We start from the raw sequence: 20532 nt of genomic DNA on the forward strand, positions 1-20532 counted from the left end.
ACCTGTAATCCCAGAATGTCATGAGGCTAAAGCAGGAAGAATGCAAGTTCAAAAATTTAACCCCCTCAGCAACTTAGTGAGATCCTAAGAGACTTAGTGAGACCTGCCTCACTTTTTGAGACTCTGTCTCAAAAATTTAAAAATTTAATAAAAGAGGCTAGGGATGTGGTTCAGTGGTTAAGAACACTTGAGTTCAATGGCAAGTACCAAAAATAAAATAAAATAAAATAGGAACAATCAAAGTATTGATTGCTAAAATAATAAGTTTGACAGAAGAGTTAAAAAATATGACTGAGGAAATTTTCAAAAAATGTTGAGTAAAATGACATTGTAATAAAAAATACTTAAGAAAAAATAAAATGCATAGAGAATGTGATGTTTAATTTTATGTGCCAACTTGACTGGGCTAAGTGATGCCCTGTAGTTGGTTTCACATGTGTCTCTATGAGGGTATTTCTAGAAGAGATTAGCTTTGAATGCATAGATCTACTCTCGCCACCATAGGTGGGCATCATCCAACCATTTGACTGTCATCATAGAACATTAAGGTAGAGGAAAGCAAATTCATTCTATTTTCTTGAGCTGGGACATCTTTGTGTTCATGCTCTCAGACTCTCAGAACTCAAAGTCTTATACCAGTAGATTCACCCTTCACCCCAGTTCTCAAGTCTTTGATCTTGGACTGAGAGTTGAACCATGGTTCTCAGGCCTGTGGATTAAGACACTAGCAGTTATCCTGGTTCTCCAGTTTGCAGAAAGTACATCACAGAACTTCTTACCCTCTATAATCACATGAGCCAATTCCCATTATAAATCAATAACCCCCTTCTTTCATTCAATGAGGCACAGGACTGAACACAGGTGAAAAAATATGCACACTGAAAAAAATAAGACTTGTGTCCCTTTCCCCTTCTTTGAATTCAGAATACCTGCAACCAAGCACACTTGCTTCATCTCTATTTCTGTAAAAATTAGAAAGAAATGTGTTCTTCCATGGCTCAAAAAGGTAAAAGTAGATAGTGATTGTTGCTAGAGGCACATAATTTCTGCCTTAAATACAACATGGAAAGAGTGGAAACCCTTCCTCTCCTCTTGTCACAGTTATATCACCAGACCCATAGAAACTTGGCCCCAAGGCACAGGCAAACAATTTAAGGTATGGCCTACTTCAAAGGGACCACAACCAATTACAGGTTCTTTCATATGGTAGGGAATAAAGAGTGAGTGTAACTCCTGGACCAGTCTCTGTCTCTTCATGAAACAATTTTGATTCTCTCCATGAATCAAAGTATACTGTATGTTTATCACCCATCTCCAAAAGAAAGGAGAGACTTCTCTAATTTTGCCCCACCCTAGAACACTAGTGGTAGATTATTAGATTGTGTTTAATAATTTGTCAACATATCAATCTCCATCCATAAAAATTGTGTATGGATTTTAAAAAAACAGTATATCATTAGGTTATTGTAACCTCAACATGAGTTCAACACCTGGAAACTACTGAATAAATGAATCCAGATCACTGGCAATAAAGTAGTTTGCACATGAGAGTATAAAAAATAGTATTGACTTGTCAAAAATCTTCCCTTTGAAAAGTATCACATATTATTCATGTTACTCAAAAACAAACATATGAGCCGTGCAACACACTTGCATTAGGATTTTTAGACGTTCCAATGGTGCTGTGCATGTTCAAGCACAGGTACCCACTATGCCCTGGGCCAACAGGTATTTCCACAACTGGCCAGGTCTTCTTTCTTCATCAATGATATTTTGAAAAGTCTATCTTTTGCCTAAATCAATTCCCTGTTTTACATATTGACCTATAGTGGAAGTGGTGAAAGTCTCATCATTTCCACATAATACCTAAAGCAGAAAATAACTTCTGTTATACATGTATCATAACTTGGAATTTTGAGGGGACAGAACCTGGGCCCAGGAATCAGATAGAATCAAATCCTGACCTCCCTAATCCTAAATGAACAACTTCTCTGGGCCTCGGTTTCCTCAAATGTGAAGTAGAAACAATACTAATACCTTCTTTGTATGATTATAAATGACAAGCCAGGTGCACTGGTGCACACCTGTAATCCCAGGCTGTACTAGAACTTGTGCTTCCCCTGCCTCAGTCTCCCAAGTACAGGTACACCACAGCACCCAGCCATAATACAGAATGTTAAGAGAAAATTAAGTGTTGAAGAAAAAAAGGTAGATTTCACAAAGAAACAACAGACATCACAGCTTTGAAATACCAGTTTCAGTTCAAAGTCCTTTGCTTTCTACTGGTAATCATAATAGCTAAAAAAGTATGGTGCTTAACATGTCAATTGTTATTCTAAATGCTTTTCATTTATTAATTACTTTAATCCACACAATGACCTAAGGCATAGGTCACATTGACACATAATTTTACAGACTGTGTTACATTTTTATGCCCATAACATAAAATAAACCAATAGTAAAAAGAGACTACTTACAGTAAAATGATTCCAGTAATGAACAATTTCCTCAGCATTTATGACAGGTTTCAATAGGAAATGCTTCTTCCATTCATCCCAGTCCACTGTCATTGACCCATCAAGATCTGTGCTGTACATTTTTTTAAGAATGTGCTCAAATAGAAATTGTGATTCATAAATTTCAAAAACATCAAAATGACATCAAGTCAGAAAATCTGGATTATAGTAGAGCTCTGTCCATTGTTACTTTTGTGATATGGAGGCCACCTAACAGACCTGAACTCCAATTTATGTGGGAATAATTCCTACAATAAGGAACTATTCAGAGTATTAAATGAGATGATATATACATTGTCACCATAAATTATAAAGAACTGCAGAAATTTGTCTGTATTATTACATCACACTCTGCTAGTGCTTCTTCTTCAACATTTCTCCTTCTTTCTGCTTATAACCTCATCTTATAACTTCTTTTCATTGCGAATCTCTCTAGAAATAGAGTCATGCTGACAAATACCCTTTGTGGTTGCAGATCTTAAAAGACAATTTCCATTTTTATGGATCTATAATATCTAATATCAAAAATGTCAAAAGAAAACTGAATAGCCATGGAATTATAATACTGTTCAAGCCAATTTTATGAATTTTAAAAATTGCCATCAGAGCCAGCACAATGGCACAAGCCCATAATCCCAGTGGATTGGAAGGCTGAGGCAGAGGGATCACTAGTTCAAAGCCAGCCTCATAGAGACCCTGTCTCTAAATAAAACATTAAAAAGGCTGGAAATATAGTTCAATGGTTAAGCACCCCTAGGTTCAATCATCAGTACCTCAGTAGAAAAACAAATTTGCATCAAAGAATTTCTCAAATAACTAAATGAAACTAAGAATTTGAAGAAAGACAGTGAGATACATTGCTTTAATAATTTTGGTTTCAAATTCTTGTCTCAGCCAACTTCTGTCCTCATTTTTTTCAGGGATTATTGCTATTCCTAAAGCATCTCCTCAAGCCACCAGTTCAATTCCTAACACTCATTCTCAGGCCCCAAGTCATCCCAATTCTTCCCAAAATATGAGTGCTCATGTTTCATTATAAATAAATAAAAACAAAAAGACTCTTGTCCCCACTTTCCCAGTATCAATCTGTTTCTGTCTCTGTCCTTGCAGCAACACTTCATCAACAGTTATCTACCTTGTCTCCAATCTCTCCTTGCCATTTTTGAACCCACTAAGATCTTACCACCATTACTCCACCAATGGCTTCCACAGGGCTAAATCCAGTGGACTATCCCCTGTCCTTGTCTTAGCTTATCAGAGTCATTTGGCAGAGAGCACTATCTCCTCCCAAACTGTTATCTGTATTTGGCTTCCAGAATAGAGTATTCTACTGGTTTCCCCTTTTCTCTCTAGTTGCTCCTTCTGGGTCACTTTGTCTGATTCTGCCCATCTCCCCTGTCTCTCCCTCTCTCTTTTTTTTAAGAGTAATTATCTTTTATTTTTTTAAATAATTTTTTTATTGTTCGCTGTTCAAAACATTACATAGTTCTTGATATATCATATTTCACACTTTGATTCAAGTGGGTTATGAGCTCCCATTTTTACACATTTAATATACAGATTGCAGAATCACATCAGTTACACATCCATTGATTTTCATATTGCCATACTAGTGTCTGTTGTGTTCTGCTGCCTTTCCTATCCTCTACTATCCCCCCTCCCCTCCCCTCCCCTCCCCTCTTCTCTCTCTGCCCCCTCTACTGACATTCATTTGTCCCCCTTGTATTATTTTTCCCTTTCCCCTCACTTCCTCTTGTATGTACTTTTGTATAACCCTGAGGGTCTCCTTCCATTTCCATGCAATTTCCCTTCTCTCTCCCTTTCCCTCCCACCTCTCATCCCTGTTTAATGTTAATCTTCTTCTCATGCTCTTCAACCATACTCTGTTCTTAGTTACTCTCCTTATATCAAAGAAGACATTTGGCATTTGTTTCTTAGGGATTGGCTAGCTTCACTTAGCATAATCTGCTCTAATGCCATCCATTTCCCTGTAAATTCTATGATTTTGTCATTTTTTAATGAAGTAATACTCCATTGTGTATGAATGCCACATTTTTTTTTTATCCATTCATCTATTGAAGGGCATCTAGGTTGGTTCCACAGTCTTGCTATTGTGAACTGTGCTGCTATGAACATCGATGTAGCAGTGTCCCTGTAGCATGCTCTTTTTAGGTCTTTAGGGAATAGACCAAGAAGGGGAATAGCTGGGTCAAATGGTGGCTCCATTCCCAGCTTTCCAAGAAATCTCCATACTGCTTTCCAAATTGGCTGCACCAATTTGCAGTCCCACCAGCAATGTACAAGTGTACCCTTTTCCCCACATCCTCACCAGCACTTGTTGTTGTTTGACTTCATAATGGCTGCCAATCTAACTGGAGTGAGATGGTATCTTAGGGTGGTTTTGATTTGCATTTCTCTGACTACTAGAGATGGTGAGCATTTTTTCATGTACTTGTTGATTGATTGTATGTCCTCCTCTGAGAAGTGTCTGTTCAGGTCCTTGGCCCATTTGTTGATTGGGTTGTTTGTTCTCTTATTGTCTAATTTTTTGAGTTCTTTGTATACTCTGGATATTAGGGCTCTATCTGAAGTGTGAGGAGTAAAGATTTGTTCCCAGGATGTAGGCTCTCTATTTACCTCTCTTATTGTTTCTTTTGCTGAGAAAAAACTTTTTAGTTTGAGTAAGTCCCATTTGTTGATTCTAGTTATTAACTTTTGTGTTATGGGTGTCCTATTGAGGAATTTGGAGCCCAACCCCACAGTATGTAGATTGTAGCCAACTTTTTCTTCTATCAGATGGCGTGTCTCTGATTTGATATCAAGCTCCTTGATCCATTTTGAATTAATTTTTGTGCATGGCGAGAGAAAGGGATTCAGTTTCATTTTGTTGCATATGGATTTCCAGTTTTCCCAGCACCATTTGTTGAAGATGCTATCCTTCCTCCATTGCATGCTTTTAGCCCCTTTATCAAATATAAGATAGTTGTAGTTTTGTGGATTGGTTTCTGTGTCCTCTATTCTGTACCATTGGTCCACCCGCCTGTTTTGGTACCAGTACCATGCTGTTTTTGTTACTATTGCTCTGTAGTATAGTTTGAAGTCTGGTATCGCTATATTGCCTGATTCACACTTCCTGCTTAGCATTGTTTTTGCTATTCTGGGTCGTTTATTTTTCCATATGAATTTCATGATTGCTTTCTCTATTTCTACAAGAAATGCCGTTGGGATTTTGATTGGCATTGCATTAAACCTATAGAGAACTTTTGGTAATATTGCCATTTTGATGATGTTAGTTCTGCCTATCCATGAACAGGGTATATTTTTCCATCTTCTAAGATCTTCTTCTATTTCTCTCTTTAGGGTTCTGTAGTTTTCATTGTATAAGTCTTTCACCTCTTTTGTTAGGTTGATTCCCAAGTATTTTATTTTTTTTGAAGATATTGTGAATGGAGTGGTTGTCCTCATTTCTATTTCAGAGGATTTGTCGCTGATATACAGGAATGCCTTTGATTTATGCGTGTTGATTTTATATCCTGCCACTTTGCTGAATTCATTTATTAGCTCTAATAGTTTCTTTGTAGACCCTTTTGGGTCTGCTAGGTATAGAATCATGTCATCTGCAAATAGTGATAATTTAAGTTCTTCTTTTCCTATTTTGATGCCTTTAATTTCTTTCGTCTGTCTAATTGCTCTGGCCAGCGTTTCGAGAACTATGTTGAACAGAAGTGGTGAGAGAGGGCATCCCTGTCTTGTTCCATATTTTAGAGGGAATGCCTTCAATTTTTCTCCATTCAGAATGATGCTAGCCTGAGGCTTAGCATAGATTGCTTTTACAATATTGAGGTATGTTCCTGTTATCCCTAGTTTTTCTAGAGTTTTGAAAATAAAGGGATGCTGTACTTTATCGAATGCTTTTTCAGCATCTATTGAGATGATCATATGGTTCTTATTTTTAAGTCTATTGATGTGGTGAATAACATTTATTGGTTTCCTTATATTGAACCAGCCTTGCATCCCAGGGATGAATCCTACTTGATCATGGTGCACAATTTTTTTGATATGTTTTTGTATCCGATTCGCCAGAATTTTATTGAGGATTTTTGCATCTAGGTTCATTAGAGATATTGGTCTCTAGTTTTCTTTCTTTGAAGTGTCTTTGTCTGGTTTAGGTATCAGGGTGATGTTGGCCTCGTACAATGAATTTGGAAGTTCTCCCTCTTTTTCTATTTCCTGAAGTAGCTTGAAAATTATTGGTATTAGTTCCTCTTTAAAGGTTTTGTAAAACTCTGCTGTATACCCATCCGGACCTGGGCTTTTCTTAGTTGGTAGTCTTTTGATGGTTTCTTCTATTTCCTCAATTGATATTGGTCTGTTTAGGTTGTCTATATCCTCCTGACTCAATCTGGGCAGATCATATGACTTAAGAAATTTATCGATGCCTTCACTATCTTCTAATTTATTGGAGTATAAGGATTCAAAATAATTTTTGATTATCTTCTGTATTTCTGAAGTGTCTGTTGTGATATTGCCTTTTTCATCCCGTATGCTAGTAATTTGAGTTCTCTCTCTTCTTCTCTTTGCTAGCATGGCTAAGGGTCTGTTGATTTCATTTATTTTTTCAAAGAACCAACTTTTAGTTTTGTCAATTTTTTCAATTGTTTCTTTTGTTTCGATTTCATTAATTTCAGCTCTGATTTTAATTATTTCTTGCCTTCTACTTCTTTTGCTGTTGTTTTGCTCTTCTTTTTCTAGGATTTTGAGATGAAGTATGAGATCATTTATTTGTTGGTTTTTTCTTTTTTTAAGGAATGAACTCCAAGCAATGAATTTTCCTCTTAGAACTGCTTTCAATGTGTCCCATAGATTCCGATATGTTGTGTCTGTGTTTTCATTATTCTCTAAGAATTTTTTTAATTTCCTCCTTGATGTCTTCTATAACCCATTGATCATTCAGTAACCTATTGTTCATTCTCCAAGTGATGTATTCTTTTTCCTTCCTTCTTTTATCGTTGATTTTCAGTTCCATTCCATTATGATCAGATAGGATGCATGGTATTATCTCTACTCCTTTGTATTGTCTAAGAGTTTCCCTGTGACATAATATATGATCTATTTTTGAGAAGGATCCATGTGCTGCTGAGAAAAAAGTGTAACTGCTTGATGTTGGGTGGTATATTCTATATATGTCAATTAAGTCTAGGTTATTAATTGTGTTATTGAGTTCTATAGTTTCCTTATTCAACTTTTGTTTGGAAGATCTGTCCAGTGGCGAGAGAGGTGTGTTGAAGTCTCCCATGATTATTGTATGGTGGTCTATTAGACTCTTGAACTTGAGAAGAGTTTGTTTGATGAACATAGCTGCACCATTGTTTGGGGCATATATATTTACGATTGTTATGTCTTGTTGGTGTATGGTTCCCTTAAGCAGTATGTAGTGTCCCTCTTTATCCCTTTTGATTAACTTTGGCTTGAAATCTATTTTATTTGATATGAGTATGGACACTCCTGCTTGTTTCCGAAGTCCATATGAGTGATATGATTTTTCCCAACCTTTCACCTTCAGCCTATGTGTGTCTTTTCCTATCAAATGTGTCTCCTCTAGGCAGCATATAGTTGGGTCTTGTTTTGTGATCCATTCTACTAGCCTGTGTCTCTTGATTGGTGAATTTAAGCCATTAACATTTAGGGTTATTATTGAGATATGGGTTGTTCTTCCAGCCATATTTGTTTATTTATGTTACTAAACATGGTTTGTTTTCCTCTTTGATTATTTTTCCCCCCTTTACTGTCCTACCTCCCACTGTTGGTTTTCATTGTTATTTTCCATTTCCTCTTCCTGTAATGTTTTGCTGAGGATGTTTTGAAGAGATGGGTTTCTAGCTGCAAATTCTTTTAACTTTTGTTTATCGTGGAAGGTTTTAATTTCATCTTCCATCCTGAAGCTTAATTTCGCTGGAAACACAATTCTTGGTTGGAACCCATTTTCTTTCAGTGTTTGAAATATGTTTTTCCAGGATCTTCTAGCTTTCAGAGTCTGTGTTGAAAGATCAGCTGTTATCCTGATTGGTTTACCCCTAAATGTGATCTGCTTCCTTTCTCTTGTAGCTTTTAAAATTCTCTCCTTATTCTGTGTGTTGGGCATCTTCATTATAATGTGTCTAGGTGTGGGTCTCTTATGATTTTGCACATTCGGCGTCCTGTAGGCTTCTAGGATTTGGGATTCTGTTTCATTCTTCAAGTCTGGGAAGTTTTCTCATATTATTTCATTGAATAGATTGCTCATTCCTTTGGTTTGAAACTCTGTCCCTTCCTGTATCCCAATGACTCTTAAATTTGGTCTCTTGATGTTATCCCATATTTCTTGGATGTTCTGCTCATGGTTTCTTAACAGTCTTGCTGAGCTGCCTATGTTCTTTTCAAGTTGAAATACTTTATCTTCATTGTCTGATGTTCTATCTTCTAAGTGTTCTACTCTGCTGGTAGTATTCTCAATTGAGTTTTTAAGTTGGTTTATTGCTTCCTGCATTTCTAGGATTTCTGTTTGTTTGTTTTTTATAACCTCTATCTCCCTGTATAGTTGATCTTTTGCTTCTTGGATTTGTTTATGTAATTCATTGTTGAAGTGATCTTTCATTGTCTGATTTTGCTCTCTGATGTCTTCCTTGAGACTCCAGATCATCTGAAGCATGAATATCCTGAATTCTTTATCTGACATTCCATCTGCTGCAGCTATTACCTCTTCTAACGTTGAGTTGACCTGCATTGCTTGTGGTCCTTTCTTTCCTTGTCTCTTCATATTGTTCGCGTTCCTTTCTACTTGGTGAAACTGTTGTGCTATTGAATTTTCACCCTATATATTTATATTGGTCTTGTATAGTTGCAAAGTCTCCCTCGCAGGCGCGGGCGGCGGCTCTGCCCCTCCTCCAATTGGGGCAATGTGCCTACCACGCCGGCAGGCCGCTGGGCCTGCTCTGCCGGTCGGTAGCAGGTCCGCCTACCTTGCAGGCGCTGGCGGCGGCTCTGTCCCTCTGCGGGCCGCTAGGCTTGCTCTGTCGGTGGTTGCAGTTCTGCCTACTTTGCAGGCGCAGGCTGCGGCACTGCCCCTCTGCAGGCCTCTGGGGCTGTTCTGCCAGTGGGTCGCAGGTCCGCCTACCTTGCAGGCGCGGGGGGGGGCGGCTCTACCCTTCCTCAGGCCACTGGGCCTGTTCTGTCTGTCGGTTGCAGGTCTGGCCTGTTCTGTTGGTGGTCACAGTTCCGTCTACCTTGCAGGCACAGGGGGAGGGGGCGGCTCTGCCTCTCAGCAGGCCACTGCTCCTCTTCTGCCGGTGGGTCGCAGGCCCGCCTACCTTGCAGGAGTGATTGGAAGCTCTGTCCCTCCGCGGGCCACTGGGCCTTTTCTGTTGGTGGTCACAGTTCCGCCTACCTGGCAGGTGCGGGGGGTGGGGGGCGGCTCTGCCCCTCAGCAGGCCGCTGGGCCTGCTCTGTGGGTGATCACAGTTCCGTCTACCTTGCCGGCGCAGGGGGAGGGGGCGGCTCTGTCCCCTGTCTCTTAACATTGGAAAATATTAGGACTCAGTATACTGTATTCTCTCCCTGGTCATCTCTCCCAGTCTCATGGCTTTAAAGACTTTCTGAAAGTAACAACTCACAAATCTCTAGCTAGGGTGTTTCTTTGAACTCCAGATTACTAGTTCAAGTTGCCTACTTGACATTTTTACTTAGATGTCAGATTAGCATCTGAAACTTAACAAAAACAAAACTAGATTCTGATATTCACTCTGTCCTAACCCAGTTTCTCTCACAATCTTGTCCATCCCACTACATGGCAGCCCCAGTTTTCTAAGTGCTCATATCAAAACTCCTGACTCTTTTGTATCATACACATTGACTCAGAAGTAAATCCTTTCACCCTCTCAAAATATATCAATAATCCAAACAGTTCTTACTTCTTCCATCCTGGTACAAGCCACCCTCAAATTTTGTCTGTGCTGTAAAATTATCCTAATTGCTCTCATTGATTTCATCCTTACCCTAGCTACTCTCAGTACACCAGCAAGAGTGAGGGTGTTACAACTTAAGTTAGATGATGTCACACACTTATTTAAAACCATCCAATAATATATCAGTAAAAGTCCAAGTCCTCACAATTTCCTGCAAGGCCTCATGTGATCTGGCCTGTTACCTCTTCAATCACACACCTCCTAGCATCCTCTTTCTCATTCACTCTATTCCAAGCCTCCTTCATCCCCTACCTCTTCCTATTTTTTTTTCTGGAAAGCTCCCCCACAGGATTCATCAAGTCTTCTATGTCACTCCTTCAGATCTACTCAAATGTCACCTTCAAGGTCTTCTCTATTTACCATGTGTAAACTGTAGTTTCCACCTCAACACACACACACACACACACACACACAAACACACATACATGCCGCAGTCCGGATGCAGCAAACTAACTGGGGGGTGACGAACAACTTGTGTAGATTGATACAGCAGGAGTGGAAGCCGTTTATTGTAGGACAACAGAGGTATTTATCCATTCCACACAACTTATCTTAATTAGCATAAACTAGATACAGCAGTCAACCAATAAGAAATCTCCACACTTAATGGCTAACTGGCACCACCTCACAAACCACTCCCCCTGGCAAAATACCAGGCACCATCCAGACTTGTTTACAGGCCCTAACATTTGCCAGGCGCCATCCTGACTTGTTTATAGACTCTAACATTTCCCCCTTTTGTTTAATTTAAATAACGACCATAGTCGTTTTTACAGAAACACCATAAATAACCTGCTACAAACAGAAAGGGAGGATACAAAATGCCACAATACCAAGCCAATTGATGGCTCCATGCAAGAAGCCCTTGGAAAAATTATACCAGCAATGACACCATTAGCAAAGATATCGAGTTACAATTTGTTGTAGATTACAGTTTGTTATCTCAGTCTAGGTAAAGCAGTGTCTCAATAGATTAACTCACAGTCCAGGTAAATCACAGTCCAGGTAAGTTCTGCAGGCAGCTAGCTTGATCCGAAGTCTCCTCCGGTTCTCAGCAACACTGGAAATTCTTCCACCCTCATCCTCACTGGCACTGGGACGAAGGCAGGAACTCTGGCAATGCTGGTAAAGAAAATCCTGTAGTATTCCAGCAGGCACTAAGAAAACAATCTTCTGAACAATTTAGTACATTATCTTAAGGTTTTTTACATTTGAAATAAGCCTTAATGGTGCTCATTATTCATCAGCCTCCAGGTGTGGGAGGACCCTTGTAGCTTAGTTATTGGCATTGAAAATGACCAAACATCAGGGACACTGGTAGCATCTTCTGGCTGTAGCGTCCTGGGCAGCCCCAGATGGCCCTGGGGAGTGTCCCGGACTCAAACTGCTTCCGGGCACAGGCAGCAAGAGCCTGTGAGACTGTGCCTCCGGGCCAGGTTTGGATTTGGGCTCGGTAGTGGAAGAGCCGGCTGCTGCCGCTTGGAAATTCCTTGCTGTGCCATGACCGGCTCGCACATGTGGCAGCCGCTGCCGCTGCTGCGCCAATTCATGCACCCTCCGGTAACAAAAGGTATTCAGTAATAGCCTTTTGCTGCAACTTTTTTCCTGATAATCCTTCCTCCTCTGAACTTTCTTCTTTCTGACTAGAGTTCCTGGGCTTCTGTCAACACATGCCCTAACTATTCTTGGTTCCACTGGGGTGCCTCTTTCCCTTAACAATTTACTTAACACCCCTTCCATATTTTCATCACAAAGACAATACAATACACTGAGATAAAACAAGACACAACATACTGTATAAATCCTCTCCATTTTCTCAAAATGGCCATTTTTCCTCTCACCCTATCTGCCTAGGGACAAGCAGATTTGCTCCCGTCCTATCTAGGGATGGGCAGCTATTTTTTTTCCGTCACTTACCCCCGAGTGTCCCGAGGCTCCCCGTAACAGGCCACCATCGGCCGCAGCCCGGTTGGCTGGGCAAAATCACAGGGGGGCGGGGAAGGACAACATGTGTAGATTGATACATCAGGAGTGGAAGCCGTTTATTGTAGGACGACAGAGGTATTTATCCATTCCACACAACTTATCTTAATTAGCATAAACTAGATACAGCAGTCAACCAATAAGAAATCTCCACACTTAATGGCTAGCTGGCGCCACCTCACAAACCACTCCCCCTGGCAAAATACCAGGCGCCATCCAGACTTGTTTACAGACCCTAATATTTGCCAGGCGCCATCCTGACTTGTTTACAAACTCTAACATTTGCCAGGTGCCAGCCTGACTTGTTTACAGACTCTAACACACACACATTTTGAGCTGTTGGTTCCAACCCCTCCCAGTCAGCTATAAGCCACCTCCTCTCACTACATCATGTGCAACATGTCCTTCTCTGACAGATATTCTTCCTCAAAGCTCACCTATCCTTAAAAAAATAAATAACATTTAGACTTGCTCATATGTTCTCTTTCTTTATCTCAATATTTCTAAATCAATAAACCACAATAACAGACCTCACCTCCTCACCTCCTTTTCTTTCAATAGCCCTCTGCAGTCTGATGTAGCCCTTTGTCACACTGCTGCAACTGCTTTCACTGAGAAATCTCCCAATGGACATTTTTCAGTATTGATCCCTCTGTTAAAAAAAAAAAATCTAGGATTTAGCAGGGCTGCTGTCACAGTTGTTGCTGATGCTGCCACCTCTGCCGCCACCAAGGCTCAGTACAAGGGTGCCCCAAGCGAGGCAGGATGTGCCAAAAATCTGATGAAGAAATGGGAAGAGCATCGGGAGCAGATGGAGCAGAGGAAGCAGCAGATCGCAGAAGAGAACATAATGAAATCCAACATTGACAAGAAGTTCTGTGCACACTATGATGCTGTAAAGGCACAGCTCAAGTCCAGCACCGTTGGCCTTGTGACCCTGAATGACATGAAAGCCTAACAGGAAGAACTGGTGAAGAAGCAGGAGAAGCCGCTGGCCACGAGGGAGCAAAGGACTTGCAGCTAAAGCTGGAGAAGCTTCAAGAGAAAGAGCGCAAGAAGGAGGCCAAGAAGAAGATCTCTAGCCTGTCCTTCACCTTGGAGGAAGAAGAAGAGGGAGGTGAAAAGGAGGAGGAGGTGGCCATGCATGAGGAGGAGCTGGAAAGGGAAGAGATCACCCCAAAGAGAAGGAAATTGGGGAAGAACCCAGATGTGGACACCAGCTTCTTGCCTGACCAAGACAGGGAGAAGGAGGGAAATCGTCTCCAGGAAGAGCTGTAGCAGGAGTGAGAAGCCAAGCAGGAGAAGATTAAGAGTGAAGAGATTGAAATCACCTTCAGTTACTGGGCTGGCTCTGGACACCAGCAGACAGTCAAAATGAAAAAGGGCAATACAATGCAGCAGTTCCTCCAGAAGGCACTTGAGATCCTGCGTGAAGACTTCAGTGAGCTCAGGTCAGCAGGGGTGGGGCAGCTCATGTACATCAAGGAGGACTTAACCATTCCCCATCATCACAGTTTCTGTGACTTCATTGTTACCAAGGCACGTGGGAAGAGTGGGCCACTCTTTAACTTTGATGTTCATGATGATGGGCGGCTACTCAGCGATGCCACTGTGGAGAAGTGTGAGTCTCATGCAGGAAAGGTGGTGCTGAGGAGCTGGTATGAGAAGAACAAGCACATCTTCCCTGCCATCCGCTGGGAGCCCTATGACCCTGAAAAGAAGTGGGACAAGTATAAGATCCGGTGAACATCTAGAAAGTGGTTTGGCCTCGGCTGTCCCTGGTGCACCCCCATGTCTCCAGAACTCAAGGGTCTGATTCCCCTGCGACTGTGCATTGTGTGCTAGGAGGACAGTAGTCACTCATCCCCTGGAACTGTCATTGCTTTTTTCTTTTACAATAAATAAGTGTTCATGTTAAAAAAAAAGATCTAAATAAATGAAGATGTAATGTTTATGAGAGAAAATTTAATATTATAAATTTGCCAATTCACCAGCAAATCAACCTACACATTTAACAAATTATAATCAAAATCCAAAAAGGGAGTATATGTGTGTGTATGCTTATGTGTATGTAACTAAACAGGCTGGTTCTAAAATTTATATAGAATTTATGAAAGCATATAAGATAATAAGAGCAAAGGACCAAAAATAGGATTGATGCTATTGAAGATTAAGAAAGTAAGACAGAACCTTAATTCTAAAGATATTGCGTTAATTAGCTTCCTTTCAAAGTGACAAAATATCAGAAATAATTAACTTAAAGAAGAAAGGACAGTCCCTCGCCTGCGGGTCTGGGCAGTGGAGGAGGGTGTTTGGTAGTGGCTGGAGGCTTTGCTATGGGAAGTTGTCCCTTTGCTCTCTCTGGGCCAGCCCTCCTCCCTGGTTCTCCGCAACCCCTGTCTGAGGAGAGCGCCTGGAGGCCCAGGCTGCAGCCGAGGCTGTTTCTCCCAGCCCGGGGGAGGCTGTTTCTCCCAGCCCAGGCGGCAGTGCCACTTGGCAGATGCTGAGTGCCTCCCTTGCCACCTTCCTCCTCTGCCTGGCTGCCACAGTGAACAAGGGGTGTTGAAGGCAGATGGGCTCCCGACCCAGGAGGCGGCGGTGGATATGGCGCTGGGCAATAGCAGCCACGGATTCCAGCTACCATGGAGCCACAAGCCGCGCCCCGGACTTCCCTGCGAGCGCCCCCGCCCCCCAGCCTTGGGGACCTCTGCGAGCAGCAGCACCACCCTCACCTATTGCAGCCGCATCTCATGCGGAATTGGAGCCACTGTGATCACTGGCTCCTTTCTCCTGCTTAGATTCCTTAGCACCACCACCATGGCTCAGCCAGAACCGAAGGCCCCAAGTCTCACTGGCACATACCGCCATGTTGACGGTGCCACTGGCCAGGTACTAACCTGTGTCATGTGTCCAGTAGGAACCTATGTCTTTGAGCATTGTACCAACACGAGCCTGCAAGTTTGCAGCAGTTGTCCTCCAGGGACCTTTACCAGGCATGAAAATGCCATAGAGAGATGCTATGACTGTAGTCAGCCATGCCCAAGGCCAATAGTTGAGAAATTACCTTGTGCTGCCTTGACTGACCGAGAATGCACTTGCCCACTTGGCACCTTCTAGTCTAATGGTACCTGTGCCCCCCCATACAGTGTGTCCTGTGGGCTGGGGTGTGCACAAGAAAGGGACAGAGAATGAGGATGTCGTGTGTAAGCAGTGTGCTCAGGGTACCTTCTCTGATGTGCTTCTAGTGTGATGAAATGCAAAGCGTACACAGATTGAGTCAGAACCTGGTGGTGATCAAGCCTGCGACCAAGGAAACAGACAAATGGAGTAAGGGAAATAAGACAGAAAATGTAGACCTTGCTCTGTCAAAGACCTTGACTGAAAGTGGAACAGAGAGTAGGAAAAGGGAAAGATGGGAGAGCCAGAGTCAAGGGAGGATCATTGTTATGAGACAGGAAGAATTTGAAAATATAGGATAAAGAAAAGAAATTTGGCTAGGGACCATGGAGCATTCCTATAATCTCAGCAACTCAGGAGACTGACACAGGAAAATCAGAAGTTTGAGGTCAGCCTGGGCAACCTAGCAAGACCCTCTCTCAAAAAAAGAAAAAGAAAGAAAGAAATGAAAAGAACCGGGAATGTATTTCATAGGTAGAGAGCCTCTGGGTATAATACTCAGCCCTGTTTAAAAAAAAAACACACCAAAAGCATTGAAAAAGAAAAGAAAGTTTTACCTTTCCTCTTTTAAAGGAGATAAGAGGACATGAGGCCAAGAAGTATCAAAGTTTAAAAGGAGAAGAAAAACTTCACTCCCTGAGACTAAAGGAAAGAAAGTAAGCACAGGCATAAATAAAGATAAACTAAAACTTGACATATTTAATATATAGGCTAATTAACTGCTTAAATCTCAGCAAGCAATTTTAAGCATTTTCCATATGTTTGCTCATTAGCCATCAAAATAATCCTAAGAGGTAAGCACCATTATTGTCCCCATTTTACAACTGAGTAAACTATGAGAGTACCGAAAGTCTGAAGAGGTTTGTTCAGGCCACCTCCATGTAGCCAGTGAAGTAATTGGTATGTTCATCTATTGGAAGGGAGGAGCAAGGTACACTAGGAATTTGCAGTTGAAATAAGTCAGGGTACCTCAATGTCAATACTATTGACATTTGGGTTCAGGTAATTCTTTGTTGTCTTGTGCACTATGACATGTTTAGCAATATTCCTGGCCCTTTGCACACACAAGTACATGTACACACACACAGTCAGGATCTTCAAAAATGTTAAAAAACAATGCCAATGTCCCTGGGGAACCAAGTCATCCCTGAGGTGGAGGTACAGAAGACAGCGCTAACTCTAGACAGTCTGATGAAGAAGAGGAGAGGATCCAGCTCTTGCTGAAAAGATAAATGTTATTGTAAGATTCTAGGGCTAAATTCAGTTGGGAAGAATGATATAACCACTGGGGAGGGTGTTGCTATTGTTATTTGTTTGTTTTGATTTGTATAATGAAAGGTGAATGCAGAAAAACTAGAAAGAAAACGTGGCCTCGCAGAATCCAGTGTAACCAATGCATACTGACTATTATTAACACTGCCATCTCTGTGGTTTGATAGGCCTCAGGGAACAAACCATTAATTTCCATAAGTAAAATGTGATATAGCATTATTCATACTACATAGTTATCTCATTTTCTCTGGCATGCACTTTGTAAATCCTAAGAATGATACAGTTAATGTTGACTGTTACTATGCTAACATGTTTTTTCTGGACTCAGAGACCCTTGCCTTCACATCCATCATTTAATTCAAGTCTTCCAGAGAGAAATTTATTAAACATTATTTCTTTTTCTGAATTTAATTCTGTTTCTACAAAATCTGGGGTCACAGTCCTTTTTAAAACATATTTGCACCCCCACAACCTCTCCCACACTGCCCATTGGGCCACGTAGTCTCTTAGAGAAGCTTAAAGTAAAACAAAGTCTTTTTTTTTTTAACTTTATTGGGTCAATTGGTTAAATACACAGCTATGGAAATGAAGAGCCTTTGAAAATACAATAGTAATTATACTGTCATTTGTTTAAGACAATTCTATACCATAATGTACAGTATTATAGTATAGATATGTCTTTAGTATACGGTTGAACTGAAAATCTGTGGTTGTAATTACTGCCCCCTCCCTGCATCAGCCAAAAGGCGAGGGCACATGGGAAAGCCCCAAGCCATGCTCCTGCTCCCTGATGAGCACTTGCCCAGGGATGGAGCCTTGGGAGCAATTCCTCTGCAGGCGGGCAGGCCCCAGTTTCCAAGCTGGGATGCCCTTGAGGAGAGCTCTTGGATGAAGCATCATCAGCCAACAGGAGGGACCCTCGACTGACTTAGTTGGTTCATGTTGCCTTCTATGTATTTGGGTGGCGCGGCCCCCTCAGGCAGAACAGTAAGGTTCCATGTGCATTTCACAAAGCAGCTCACTAATGGAACATGAACTTTTACCAAGTGTTCCTAGAGCCCGTGGTTTGCAGGAAGCCGCTCACCGGGAAAGAACATCTGAGCCCCTAAGGAGAGCTGGGAAGGACTGAGGGGCCTCCAGCGGCCTACCCCAGGCCCCTGTCGTCTAGCCGCCACCGCGGCCCACCTTGCTGTCCTCCATCAGAGGGACGCCCATGGCTTCCAGGACTCTTGGCAGTTCCTGATGTCCACCATCCCGTACCCTTGACGGTCCAGCTTCCGGAAGAGCTCTTCAAAAACGCAGTAGGTTTCATCATAGTCAAGCCCAGCCACCTTGGGCAGCAGAAAGCCCCACACCCCGAGGGGCAGGGTGACAGCGCGCCAAAGAGCCCGAAAAGGAAAGAGAGCCCCAGCCGTGTAGCTGGGTAGTGGGCACCAGGGGGCCTCCGCAGCGCTGCAACCGCCAACAGAACGCAGGGGTCAGGAGGCTGTGGCTCTGCCCATCCTGAGGCCACTCAGGTCTTAGCTGAGGACCATATTGTTCCCCCTAGTTGGGTTTGGCTGGAGAGTCCCACACAATTTTGATTCAGCCTCTAAACTGGCTGAGTGGTTGTGTTTATGACGTGATTGTTTTATTCAGTTGTGCTCAAAATCAAGGTTGCTGTAGATAAGCTTCCATGTGGTCCTCCTGAGCCAAGGGAGAAATACACATGCACATATAATGCCAAATAAGTCCTAATGTTGTTTTCTCCTTGGATGTATGTGTGTGTGTGTGTGTGTGTGTGTGTGTGTGTGTATTACATATATATGAATATATATGCATGTGTATGTATCTAAAACAAAATCCTAATGTGTGTGCATGTGTGTGTGTGTGTGTGTCTGTGAGCATGTGAGTGTGCATCTAAGGGAAAAATTAACTTTCTGATACGTAACATGAATTGACAATTGCAAATGTATACAATATATAAATATATGTTCACACATTCAGAGTAGCTGAACAAGGAAATTTGGAGCCCGTTTCTCAATTGTGTCTTGTGAATTTGGCAAAAAAAAAAAAAAAAAAAAAAAAAAAAAAAAAATCATCAGCATTTTTTTAAGCATCTTTGATGAATTGATGGGGCAGAAATCAGTTAATGAGCATTAAGGACTAGAAATAAAAATACATTTCAGGTGAAGATCTAAATGTAAATAGGTGAACCTTTAAATTCTAGGAGAATTTATCTCCTAGATTTAAATTAAACCTTTAAAACCTCAGTATAGAAAAGGAGTTACAAATTCAAACATTAAAAACAAATCATAAAATATAAATTTGGTAAAGTTTAAAACAGCTGTGCATCAAAATATATCATAAATTTTTTTGGGAAACCCCCAGATAGAATGAAAACACAAACCTACAACCAACAAAAGATGGTGCTCAGAACACACAAGGAATTCTATAAATCAATAAGAAGACAAATAACCTAATAGTCAAAGAAAAAGGACCTACAATTTATTAATGTTTCCATATTGTCAAAGTCCTCACTTCATCATGTCCTCATTTCTCTCTTTAGTCCCACTTAGATTCCATGATCCATCATCTTAATCAGTATCTTACACACCCCTTTATTCCCTGCTCTATAATCCATTTCTCTTATTCATTTTCAAAACCCTGTTCTTGAGAAAATCCAATTCTCTGTATTCACACCTGTAGCTGACTTCGGCTGTAGATACTCCTCCTTCAATGCAAAAAAAGAAAAAAAAAATAGGTGCAAACTCAATTGAGAGTTTGGAGATATGACAGTAGAAAAAAGATATGACCTTGGGGAGAAAGGGCCCATTCAGTAGCTTCCATTTCTTAAATGAAAAATGAAGAACTATGGCAAAAATGAGGATGTAAGGATGTGAAGCAGAAAGTATCAGAAGGACAGAATGTGAGGACCAGAAATTTGAGGAAATAAGAGATTCAAGATCATTACTGTGAAGAATGAGAAGGCTAGGTTACAAAAGAAACAAGATATTTGGGCCCTATGAGTACCAATTTGGGGCTATGAATTTATAGGATATCAATTTTGGAAATTTACTGGGCATCATGTAGCTCAGAATTGAGCACACAAGCCCTGACACATGCCTATAATCCCAGCAGCTTGGGAGGCTGAAGCAGAAGAATCACAAGTTCAAAGCTAGCATGAGCATAGTGAGGTCCTAAAGCAAATTATGAAGACTCTATCTATAAATAAAAAATAAAAAAGCATTGAGCACACCAATCTTATACAGTTGTAATGGACCATTACATCACACCTTCTGTCAGAATACCCATATGCCAATCTCCACTCTGATGTGGCATACAGACATCCTAATGCACTCTCACAGAGGCTCTGTGTCTCTTCATAACACTTAGTACACATGGCTGATACATGACAGAGCTATAAGACAGAAGGAGACAGGATCCTGTGGACAATGGAAACTTCATGTCAGACCTGATATACATAGATTTGTGTGTAACAGAAACAAACTCAGATCTTAAGGCACTAGTATTTTCACGTTTTCTGCCTCCCACAGTTGATCCTAACTAACCAGCAAAAAATCTCCAATTAACTAAAAAGAATA

General features: G+C 41.2%; 1 pseudogene; it reads left to right on the top strand.

Moving 5' to 3' along the window:
* The window catches only part of LOC114082693 (protein FAM50A-like), a 77936-nt pseudogene extending 63659 nt beyond the window's left edge, over positions 1–14277 (top strand).
* The last annotated feature ends 6255 nt before the right edge of the window (positions 14278–20532 follow it).

This window comes from Marmota flaviventris, chromosome 10, assembly GCF_047511675.1.
Source record: "Marmota flaviventris isolate mMarFla1 chromosome 10, mMarFla1.hap1, whole genome shotgun sequence".
Lineage (NCBI taxonomy): Eukaryota > Metazoa > Chordata > Mammalia > Rodentia > Sciuridae > Marmota > Marmota flaviventris.